The sequence below is a fragment of the Agelaius phoeniceus genome, chromosome 1, assembly GCF_051311805.1.
Source record: "Agelaius phoeniceus isolate bAgePho1 chromosome 1, bAgePho1.hap1, whole genome shotgun sequence".
Lineage (NCBI taxonomy): Eukaryota > Metazoa > Chordata > Aves > Passeriformes > Icteridae > Agelaius > Agelaius phoeniceus.
In genome coordinates this window covers 50,778,989-50,791,414 of record NC_135265.1, presented here as the reverse complement: position 1 = coordinate 50,791,414, position 12,426 = coordinate 50,778,989, and the positions used below count along the sequence as shown (strand labels likewise).

The window sequence follows — 12,426 nt, the reverse complement described above, 5'->3', positions numbered from 1 at the left end:
AGTGTTGGCCTAACCCAAGTCGGAGACTAGATCAGAGGACTTCTAGATCTAAAGCTATTCTACAAGTCAATATATCTCTCAGCTGGGCCCAACATCTCAAAACCAGGACCACACTATTTCTAAAGCTCATGCCAAGGAGTTTGTTTGCCTTTTAAATTTCAGTTAATATTCAAAAGATGAAAATGAGCACTAACACTCTCAGTATTTCAATCTGTTACAGACATAATGTGAAAAACACTATCTTTAAAGGAACAATAATTTGTGAATTAAAATGCTTAAGAGCTTAATTAGACTAAACTCTTGGGTTTGGTGTACAATCACTGATTCTTATAATCAGTAGAAACATTAGTCTCCTTTAAAAACTAGCTAGTTCACACACTCTTTTCCACTACTATTCCATGTGTTGGTTCATTTGAAAGATGCCTTGTCTGGTTAACAGTACAGTTAGAACTTTCAGCTCTCTCTCTTAGAAACTGTAATTAAAAGAGATTGGAAAACTCTTCACTAATTAAGAAAGCAGTCCAACTAGAATGCTTAAACTGAACATTATGTTTAAAATAAATAAAAGACCACATATAAGGGCTGTTATTTTCAAATTAGTTGTCTTCATATCCTAATGGGGTTCTGCTTCTCTTATAGCCCAATCTTTGTGCCTTTGAAGTGTCACTTCTTTCAGACCTTTTACTTTCTGCCATTTAAGTGACTACAGCCTTAGCTTGCACTTGACACACTTAAGATCAGAAGGCTGATCTCTACCCTGGTATACTAAATGGCTGGTTGTCTTCTGGTTCAGGGTTTGTTTTGGCTTTTTTCCACTTTTTTTTTTTTTTAACTTAAACATATTCTAGAAGAAATCACTAAGTGAGTCAAGTGGTAGACACATTCACAATAAGCAACTATTCTATGATTTGCTTCTCCAAAATACGTTGAAATATGTGCCACCTCAACTATTTCTTCCCAAACACAGTGTTTTGTTGGGCCTTGTTACTACCCCACTAGCTCTTTAAGTTAATAGCCACCAATTCATATTTCAGGATACTAATGAGATGATTTCCTGTATCTTTTGAGTAAGAATTTCAGCTAATTTTAAAACAGGCTTATAGAAAAAAAAATCCCCATTTTATGGCAATTTCACACCTGGTCATGATGTGCTACCTTCATCTATGATATACAAAATGACTATGCACAGCCTTAGCCACTTGTACATAGCTGTAAGAGCAATCTCAGTGAACTAAGAGTACAGTTTCATGGCATATTTAATCCAATTAAACTACTTATTTGTAGTAGTACTACTACGAAGCTAACTTATTACCTATATTAATGACTATATTTTTACTTGCAGGATTATTTCCCAAACCAAAACTAGTTACCACTGGAGGGGTTATTAAAATATTATAACATAGGTAATACCTTGAATCTGAGCTAAGCAGCGTGTCAGAATTTCCTCTAAATGGTTGGCTTTTAGCCTTCTTGTGATAACAAGGCTGATGAACCCCTCTGCATACATACTCTACAAGAACTTCTGATGCAAATGGTAAACATAAATCAAATGTGACATGGTTTACTGTCCTGTAAGTTACATATATGTTCTGCAACAGTTTCATGAAGGACTACAAGTGCTCTGGCATAATGAAAAACTTCAGCATGAACATATATTCTATGAAAAATAACAACCTTAAAGAGATTAGGGAAGTCATTAAAAAGCAAATTACTAGGGGGAAACACCACTTAGGGCTGCAGACACTGATGTGTCAACAGAGAGCAGCCCCTACCAAGCAATGCCACTGCAGCCAACCACCATTCCAAAGACTCGCTTGTCACTGCTCTCTACTCCAGTATGTAACATAATTACATACAGTATTTTACAGCAGCTACAATCCTGCACTGTACACCTAGATGTTGCTAGGGAATGCTCCTATCTTAGATATTTGTCCAGATTTGGTAGGAGCACCTGTTTGCCCTCCACGTATTCAACTCCTGACTTAGCCTTGCCTAGATCATAACACATACTTTCCTTCATCAATTACTGTTTCCAGTCTGTTTTTAACAGTTGAAGTAATCTCACCAAACACAGCTCCTCATTACTGCCCAAACATATCAGACAAAAACTGCCAGCTTTGACTTTCAAGCATCACCCCTACTTTATGCTGGCATTGCTACAAAAAGAAGCTCTTTTACTAGCACCTGTGCTATCATTTCCCTCCTGACAGCAGGAGCATTTTTGCAGCCATTGACAGAAGCAAGGAAGTTCTCTGGCTGAAAATATCTTGCTGCTTTTGACTGAAGAAAGTGAGCATCCAGCCATTCTGGCCCCACCTAAGGACACTGAGCCATGGCCTTAGGCCTTCCAATTTTCAGCTCCTTGTGACAGTATTAAATGCCTGTGTCTGCAGATCAGTTTCTGGATATGCTCAGTTCATACCACTTATTTTTGTAAATGCTCTCCTCACTTAGTAAGGCAGAGTAGTTCAGTTCTACTGACACACAAGACAGGAGGGGAACATGTCAGCTCTAGGGCTCACAGAATTCACGTTTCTTCCATGATGCTCCCCATCTGATTTTTTTTAAATTATAAATGTTAGTTTGCCTGCTACAGCATTTTGTTTCTTGCCTTCTCCCCTAACAGTTCACATACATAGTTTAACACTATGCTGCATTAAAATCCTCTCAGGAGTTTCTACCATTACTATATACTGACCAGGCAGATACTAAAAACTCCTTCAGACAAGGAAGAAAGAAAGGAAAGAATGAAGTGTCAATAAGCTCTTGGATATTAAATAGAAAGAAATGGTCCTTCACTCCCTTTTGCTTCCTGGAAAAACATGAGAAATATTAATTTATCTTCTTGCTCTTTTTAAATGAGACTCTTCTATTTTTCTGCATTAGAAAACTAACAAAGCAAAGCAACTGCCAGTATTCAACACCCCTTACTCTATCTGCCAGCATGTTAAAAACTTTGCAGCTCAGAGTTTACAAGTAACTCTCGATCTTCCAGAAGCATTTCAGAAAATAATCAAATTCATGTTCCTTAACATCTAAAATAATCTTAAACAATCTGCTTCAGAAATTTAAGTAAAAATCTTTAAGAAAACCCACAAGAACTCATCTGATCATGACAAAACCCCCCAACAATTTTAAAAGTTTTTGTAACTAATTATAGGTTGATTAAACATGAAGTGCCTGAGCAAGATCCCACAACAGCACTGGCCTAAGCTTATTTCAGATTTTCTCTGAGACAAGGAAGGAGAGCATCAATTTGATCACTTCTTTTTTCCTAATAGCAAACTACCTTCAGATTTATTTTGACATTATCTCATTTTGTGGGAGTTCTTCATTTAGAACATTTACTCTTTCAGAAACACTGGTATGGATTCTTCTCAGTTTCATTCTCTTCAGTAGAGAAAAACAAAAATGTTATGTCTGTTTATAAGAAAACAAGATTTCGATACAAATAATTAGTTTTTCAATACATTTCCCTAAACAAATAAAACAGTAGAATACAAAAAGTAACAGAACATAATTTGTTTTCAGACAGCCCTTAAAGAAAAAGATAAATCCGTACTGGAGTGTTCTATTTGGATAAGCAAGCCTGCAAATTTCAAACCTATTCTTCCCTTCAAAAAAATCTTTCTGTGTCCCCACTTCAGGATTTAGAGAAGTAAAAACAGACATTAAATCATTACTGAACACCACTTAAAGAGTAAGAGTAACCCATTTAAAAGAAAAAAACTTCTGAATTCCCTCCATTACCACTTTCTTCCAGCATATTTCAACATTTGATACTTTTAGAAAAATACTGGTTTGGAAATAAAAACAAGAAGTTCAAGTACTTGTCCACTTGGGTGGGGGGAGGGGAAAGGGAGACCAGGGAGACCATAACCAAATATTTTATATTAAAGACTGAACCAAATTGGCAGTAACTGAAACTGACTGACATCTCATTTCACTTTGGGCAATGTGAGCCTTACACCATGCACCAGGTAATGCAACTACTTGCTTTTCGCTTGGATATCTGCATCTATAAATACTTCTAACATTCGCATGGATGAGTAAGATTATTTGGCTCAAAAAACAAATAAAACATTTTAAAACTCCAAGTAGCACCGCAGCAACAAAAAGTTTCAAGCCCAAATTTGATCATACTTTTTACAAGTCACAATTAAAACCATCCCACGTTCCTCACAGCAAACCAAGCCTGGCTAATTGTCAGGAGAAAGAGTTTTATGCATCAAGCTTGAGCTACACCTTTGAGTTGCTCAAATGCATACCTCCAGAATTACTCTTTTCACACTCATTCACAGACACCCAGAGGAGTTAGATGACTCCCACACACATTCCAATTAACCTCTATTGCCTAACACCTCCAACTCTTAAAAATTTAGCTTTTTGATATCCTGGATAAATCTGGCAGAAAAAGTAACACTTGCTAGGAACACTTAAGACATGTCTCCACAGGCAAAATAATTTATGATGAGAATTTGAAGAGCATAGTCTATTCCACCTGAACTTGTTTTGTGGACACACCTTTTATACTCTAAAAACTAAAATAGCCATAGGTTCTTCTGTTCAACCCATACTTGCAAAAGCAACGCACACTCCACACAGGAAAAATCCTGAATCACAACAATTCAGGTTCAATAGTTATTCCCTACTCCTTCCCTGCTTAGGCAAATAGCCTAAAAGCTTAACTTTGAAAGACATTACACTTCCATGTATGCAGAATTTACTGTAGAGCAGTGTGGCAAACTGAAGCTGAACTGGTATTTGCCATTTGCCTGAATAATTCCAAAATGAGTTTCAAATAATGAAAGTAACCACAAGAGTTATTTTAAAAACAATAATTTAAAAATTCACAAAATAACTGGGTCTAACGTATGGCATCCTTATTCTGTAAGGTATACAGCAATAAATCCACCTGCACATTATATTAGATGTTGCTTAAAAAGGAAAAAAAACCACAGATACAGATACTGCTTTTCCAGAAGCTTGACTTAATACAGAAAACTAATTAGAAACAGTTTATCTTGGAAAAAAACACAGAAAAAAGGTAAAAGAAAAAAAAAAACCCAACATGCAACCCCCAAAAATTCTACCACCCTTCAGTGAAAAACATCTCCCTTAGGCTGTGGAAGAGAACTGCAAATACTAAATAAGGTCTTGGGACCGTATTTCTCCCCACTTCAAAGCAACCATGTACATACATTGTTTTATTCTTAACATAGTTTAACCACCATGAATGGTTAAACTAGGTTAAGAATAAAACAATGTATATCGACCTCTTCCTCCAATACTTACTGGATTTAGCTTTGCACTAAACACATTGGCAATAAATACTCACTAGAAACGTGGCACAAACTAGTCATACAACAGGAAGAAGTTATCACAAAGGACACAATTTACACTGTCCTGGTTATATACTGTAACACTAAAAAAGAGACTACAATACCGACTTTAATCCCGTAATTTGCCATGGTACAGTTCCACGGGTAAATCAAGTATCTATAACACACATCCATACGACTTCTTACAGAAGCAGCAAAATTAATTCCAGCTCTGGAATTTTTTCTTATTAGTAAAAACGAAATCAGACTACACACCAAAAATATAAAGCTTGCCAGATCCACTCATGCTAAGAAACACGGAAAGGAAACCAGCACACACTAAAAAAAATTAAAATTATATATGGGTTATAAGATTTGAGTTTCCTTCCTTTCAAACGCTTTGTTTCTTTAAATTACATCTGATGGCTTTGGGATTTAAACCGAACATGCAGGCTGTGAATAGAGAATGCATGTCAGGAAAAACTGAACTAACCATGTAAAAGGCAGAATGGAAAGGAGCCAGATACAACAAATAACTGACAAGGGAAATAGGCCTGGTTCTAGATCAAAAAACAATTTAAAAATATAAAGAAATCATACCCTCCTGTACAGATTTATTTTCAGTTCACATCCAAAAAAGCTTAGGATGTGAACTGCAATTTGTACTACTTTGCTAGCATAATTACACATACAATGTTATTCAAGCAGGCACCATATGTATATACAAAAAAAGAAAACTAATAGCAAATTCTGCAGTATTCTGTAATTGTGTATCAAGGAAGTCTTTATTTGCACACAGTAAGACACCAGTTTTACCTCATTTGCTAATGAAACCATATATATATATCCCAATTAGAAGCTTTGGAAGTACTACATCACATTTTCAAGCAAATGACAACACTATGCTGATCCCCTCACATCATTACACTGTTATTTTTATCCACAGCATTCAGATCACGCACAGTATGTATCTAAATGTCCAAATGGCCTTCTTACTTTAAGAATACTACTGATTTTACCACTAGATAGGAAGCAGAGAATGCATTATAAATCATTCCAAGTCAACAGCAGTTTTTACAAACAGAGCAGAGGCACAATAAATGAAAAATCATATGTCCAAGCTTCAGCCAGGTAGCCAAAAGCTTTCTTAAATAAGAGCATGATCCACACTAATTTGAGGGCGAGTGCTGTTTGGTTGGTTGGTGGTTTTTTCTGTGGACACAGCAAGGGCATTCATAGATATCCTCTTCTCTCCCAATATTTTTAAATTACAATCCATTTACAAACCTGTGGCTAAATATTTATTATATACTTAAAAATTCCTTTCTTTTGAAGTATTTTTAAGAAAGCTTAATTTGTCAATTTTGTATGCAAATTACACCTTTCACTCTTCTTCTTAATAGTTGCCTCTACTCAAGTTTAGTAATGTTACTTTACCTTTTAATTCAGAACCAAGTCCACAGCCTGACCCATCTTAGTGGAAATCTAGGTGTATAACCAAACTGCCTATTACTATCAGTTACAGAAAGCAGCATGTTTTAGAAAACTTCTGTGTTTCTTGCTTGGAGGGAAATAGAACCGTCCCCCAATAAATTTTATTTTTAGTTTCACCTCATCCATAAATAGACCTACACACTATCATCCCAAAGTCTTTAACTGATCTCTGTGAGAACAGATAGAATACCTGCTTAGTAATTCTGTACATTGTTTTCCTTTTAATCTTTAGCTCAACAAAACCCTTGGGCATATACTCAGCTAAAAAATAAGCCTGAGCGTTTGACTAACTTGTAACAAGTGTTGTCACCATTCCCCTGTGAAGCACCCCTCTCTCTTCTGCATACAACTTATTACAAGATTTTGCTGGTTTGGGTACATTTTATACAAGATTTAGTTTGCCTCACTGTTCTCCTCTCAGACATAGTTTAAGAAATAATTTTAGTTAAAGTAGCTATGTCAGTGCAGGAGTAACTCATCCATTTAAAGACTGACTTAGCCACTCCAGAACAGTTGTACAAGTCATACACTTAGGTGTTAAATGTGTAGATACATTTATAGATAGATACATTTACAGATGCTGTCTTCAATCAGACACCACTTCAACAGGCCCAGCACAGCTCTCCATGGACCCTGCTGACGGAAGGAACAGAAGGCTGGAAGCAGCTTCAACTTTAAAATAAACCTCCTGTTACTGTCCTACAGCTCCTGTTAACAGTGGGCTCGTTTGTTAATGTAAGTGTTACGCAAACGCCTCCATCAAATCATTAGGAATTGTATTTACAGTATGCAGCCCATTTCCTTCACTTTAAAAAATCTGGTAAAGTGAATTTTGCTTGGATAAGTAATACTGCCAAAATTACTTTATCGATTCAGTGAACTTCCTTGCTTAGTAAAGGCCAGGTTCTGGTTCTGTTCCTGAGATTTTCAGCATCCCTGCTGGGGAAAATGTTATTCTCCCTAAAGCTTCACAGACACTTTTCCTCAAGTCACCTAAGATCCATCTGTAGGTATTAACAGTGGAATTACAGAACTTCCAAATTACAGCCAACACTAAAGTTTTTCCACAGCACTTGTCCTCAAACACAATGTAAAGCAGACATTTATTAAATGTGCCTTCTGTCAGTATTGCAGCCATTTTTAAAAACAACTCTCACTGTTCAATCACATGAATATAGAACTATCACCTAAAATTGTTATTCAGTTTTACCATTACAGCTGTGAACTTACTAAAATGCATCCATGATCTATACAGCTACAGAAGCTGAACTGTCTCGTGAATGGTGACAGAGCACTTCTTTTGACCAATTGCAAGAGGAATTTTAGAGTGCATCAACTTTCCTGGGAGCACTGTTGGCCTGCACTGGATTCTGGATGTAGTTAATTCTGACACAAGCTTTTTTACAGAAAGGGCCTTGCACTTTCTCCATATCTAATACAGCCCATGCATACAATTAATACACTAAAATTCCCTTCTCCCTAAGCCAAAGTTTCTTTGCAGGTAAGAAATAGCACAGGAACATTTAGATCTCACCTATGAAGGTTGCAATGTTACAGAACAAACAAAAACCAATTTGAAAGCATGTCTTCAAAGAAATCACCATATTTCAGCCTGTTGGCAGTTTTAGGAAGAAAGGAAAAAAACACAGCAGGGGGGAAAAAAGTTGAGCTTGAATTTCAAGTCTCTGGCCTAAGCTTACACACCACCACTTCAGCTCATTTTAAACTGAGCAGTGACATTTTAAGACTATTTGAAGGTGCAGATTTCCAGCGTCTGCCACTTTTCAAGGTGAAATTACATATTAAAAAATCTATGAAAGAACCCAAAAGTTTTTCCCAATTTTCCTTCTAAATTTAAGTCTTGAATCCTTCCAAAGTTCCAGACAAAAATAGCAGTTGGCATCTCATGGAACATTATACTGTCACAGATTTCTGCACAGGTTGTTTAACTTTAATTGTTACTTTCATTTCTCATGGAGGCGGAGGAAGGAAAAAAATATTTTTCCTTTTTTTTTTTCTTGTAAAGGAAACTCCTGAACAAGAAATGTGACTTTTTTATCCAGTACTTTGTAAAGTACTAGCTCTTAAAAATATTCAACGCATCACAGAAAACTTTTGAGTCACATCTCCTAAAATACTGGCAGTGTGTTTTCTGAAAGACTTAGTAGCTTTCAAATATTCACATTTTAATAATCACAAGTGAGATTAGTTATACTACTATGTACAAGTAATACTCACCCTTCTGCAGATGCTTTATTGTTACCACAAAAAAAAACATTCCCCGGACTCTCAATTTGATATAGACACTGGGGACAAACAAAGAATGACCTTTAATTTTTTATTAATTGGATAAAGAATCTGAATGTGCCAACCCTAAAAAAATTAATCTTTCTTTGAGAAAAATCCCCACTTAGATGTGAAGATTACACTAAACATGCTGGTAAAAACTCTTCACTGAAATCTGTATTAGTAAGAACCAAACTCACAATAGCTGAAACTAGAGTTGCTAGACTTAAGCAAAGACAAACCTATCCTGCTAGAACTAAATTAGCTTCTCCAAACTGTTAAATGCTTCTCATCAGAGAGAACAAGAATCTGAACTTCCAGCTTTAAAAATGAAAAACTTTTCTCTTGCTCCAATAAAATCAGTATGGTGTTTTGTAAGTTAGAAACAAGTATCTCGAGTAATGTACAAGTCTGTTGTCCCATTCCTGCCACACATTTGCGCACACACAGCCTTTCTTTCGTGTATGAATAACAATTTTGCAATCACCACGAAGACCTGGTAATGTTAAATACACGTGCATGATGCCACAACACACCGATTTCTTTATCCAGCCACACATTTGTTGCTCATGGACGGCTCAGCCCGGTACTCTCTTTCGCACCTCCCCAGACACCCTAGCTTTATACAGCGCTCCGTATCGCCGTGCTTGGCGATATGGGACCCAAACCCCCACAATTTCCAGCTATCGATGAACTTTCTTGCGGCGCTCTGGAAGATCGGGATCGCACGGAGTTCTCCACGATGGGGAAGTTGGCAGGAGCGGCCGCCAGACTGAGCTCCCCCCCGGCCCCTCCCGAGCTCCCTCCCCAAGCCCGGGGCGCCCCAAAGCCGAGGCGGGAGCCCCCAGCCCAGCCCCGCCGTCCCGCCTGGGGCGCGCTCAGCCTCCCCGCCCGGCCGGCCCCGGCTTCCGGGAGCCCGGGCGGACCTGTCCCAGCCTCCCTCCCGGGAGGAGAGGGACGAGCTGCGTGCCGCGCTGCCCACAGCGGGCACACGGATTTCCCCTCATTTCACACACACACACACACAGAGACACGGGCACACACACAGACACGCACACCTCCCTCTGCCCGCGCCGGAGCCGCCGCCGCCGCGTGCCGCCGGCTGGAGCCGAGACGAAGGGAAGGGAATCGCCGCCGGGTCTGCCCCCCGTTCTGCCTCCCGCCCGCCGCCCCCCACCCTTCGGAGGAGTGACGGCGAGCTCGCCCCCAGCCCGGGTGTGCGCCCCGCCGGGCGGGGATCGGAGCCGCCGGCCGGGCTGGACGGAGCCAACTTAGACAAAGGGCACTCCAGACTCCATGTCTCCCCCCTCCAGCTGTCACCAGCCGGGAGCCCGCGTGTCTGCCCGCCGGCGCCCCGCGGGAAGGGGACGCGGCTGCTCCCCGGGAGCCGCCGCCGCCGCCGCCCCCATCCTCCCCTCCCTTCCTCCCTGCCGCCCCCTCCCCTCCTCCCCTCCCCCATGACAAAGGACCCGGGTATAAATAGCCGCTCCCGGCGCCGCCGCCGCCTCAAGCCCGCGAGGTGTCGCTCGCTCTCCCGCTCACTCACCCGCCCCCCCGCCGCCCCGGCTCCGCGCCGCCGCCGCTCCCGCCGGTGCCGCCGCCAGCTCCGCTCGGCGCTCCCGCTCTGCCTCCCTCCGCCTCCGGCTGCCGGATTCACCCTCCCGGACCGAGCGCCAAACACGCCGGCCCAATCGCCATCGCGCTCATTGGCGAGCGCCGAGCGCCGCCCCCATTGGCCGGACGGACGCGGCCGGGGCCCCGCCGGGCCAATCGGGCGCGGCGGGGGGCGGGGCGAGGGGCGCGGCCTCGCTCCCCACGTGCGGGGGGGGCAGGGAGGGGTGGGGAGAACTCTTTGTTCTCGCGCTGCCCGCGCGGGGGGACGGGGGGCTCGCGCTCCCCCCGCGCCTGCCGCCCCCCGCCCCCCGCGCGCCCGCCCCCCCCGCGCCGCACGGCGGGGCCGGGCCCGGGGCCGCGCCGCGCCGCGGAGGCTCTGAAACCCTCCGGTCCCCTCACGTGGAGAGGGGCAGAGGGAGGGGACAGCGCAGGGAGGCAGGCGAGAGGATTGGCGGGCACCGGGAGGGGCCGCGCTCCCGCTCCCGCTCGGCGCCGCTGCCGAGTTTGAATCGGTCCGAGAGCGGGAGAGGCGTAACGGCCCTAACGGTCCCGAGGGGCGGGAATGTCCGGAGTGGGTCTTCCGTGCCCGCCGCCGCTCCGCTTGTTGCTGCCCCGGCCCGGGAGCTCAGCCGCCGGAGGTCACTCCAGCCTTTTTCCACCTTCCGCGGGGAAAAATGAAATTGCCAAGATAAGTTTTCTTGGCGGGTACTTAGCCCTTCCCGTGTGACCGCATCCCATGCCACTTCCGAGATACGCTGGAGCCGTACCCTTACTTCCACAAGTGCCGTCATCCAGCCTTCCTTACCAAATATCACCTCCCCTCTTCCTTGTGGCTACCTCAGCGCATCTTCAGGGGCAGAAATGAGCAGCGGCCACTGTAAGGGGGTTCTGACTAAGACAAGTCTCTCGCGGAGGAAATAAATCACAAACGCGCCCACGTTGCCAAATCATGCCGTGGGCTTGCGTGGCTCACAGATGTGACACGTCGGGAAAACGAGGATGTATCAGCCCTGGAGGCTGGGGACAGCCCACGCCCGCGGGGCAGCCCCGCCGCTCCCGGCGGATGTCTCGGCCGGCTGAGTCACCTCGCAGCGCTGCTGCCTCGCGTCCGCCCGCCTGACCTTTGCTCGCCCAAACTTTACCGCCGCCAGCCCTCCTTCAGGGCATCGCACCGGCGGCTTCCTCTGCCTCGCTGCTTCGCATCCAGCGCGGCTTCCCCCTGGCACGGGGGGATGTCATAAATCCCAGCAGCAAAGTGCTCGCTCCGCATCAGGCTCGCATCCTGTTGCTCGCTACGTGCTGTCTCCAGCCTCTAAGGTTGCTGTCGTTTTCCCTCGTTTCTAATCCACGAGCCGTGCTCATCAATCTTGTTGCCGAGGTTGTATTTAAGCCTTGAGGGTTCGTGCACCTTTACTCTGCTGTCGTCCTGCTCTCTGGTCGCTCCAGCCTTTACTCGGCTTCAGCAGGGAAAAATAAAATTGCCAAGATAAGTTTTCTAATTATACTCTCCACCTCCCTTGTGACCAGGTCCCTTTCCCATTCGTCCCACACCGAGTGCCACTTCGATGTGCGCTGGAGCAATCGACACATCCTTGTCATCCTTCCTCACCAAATATCAGCTTCCCTCTTCCTTGTGCTTCCTAGCGCTACCTTAGCGCTTCTTCAGGGTCAAAGTCCAAAAAATGAGCAGTGGCCACTGTAATGAGGTCCT

General features: G+C 43.2%; 1 protein-coding gene across 4 annotated transcripts in view; it reads right to left on the bottom strand.

The window, feature by feature from the left end:
- EZH2 (enhancer of zeste 2 polycomb repressive complex 2 subunit) overlaps positions 1–11,599 on the bottom strand; it is a 51,661-nt gene extending 40,062 nt beyond the window's left edge. The window contains exon 1 of one of the 4 annotated variants that reach the window (XM_077178827.1): positions 11,521–11,599. The gene's annotated coding sequence lies outside the window, so the exon portion shown is untranslated. Of the gene's footprint in view, positions 1–9,053; positions 9,107–10,647; positions 10,746–11,482 lie in introns of those variants that run through there. The other 3 variants (XM_077178824.1, XM_077178845.1, XM_077178831.1) reach the window with 3 other exon arrangements.
- Between the last annotated feature and the right edge of the window lie 827 nt (positions 11,600–12,426).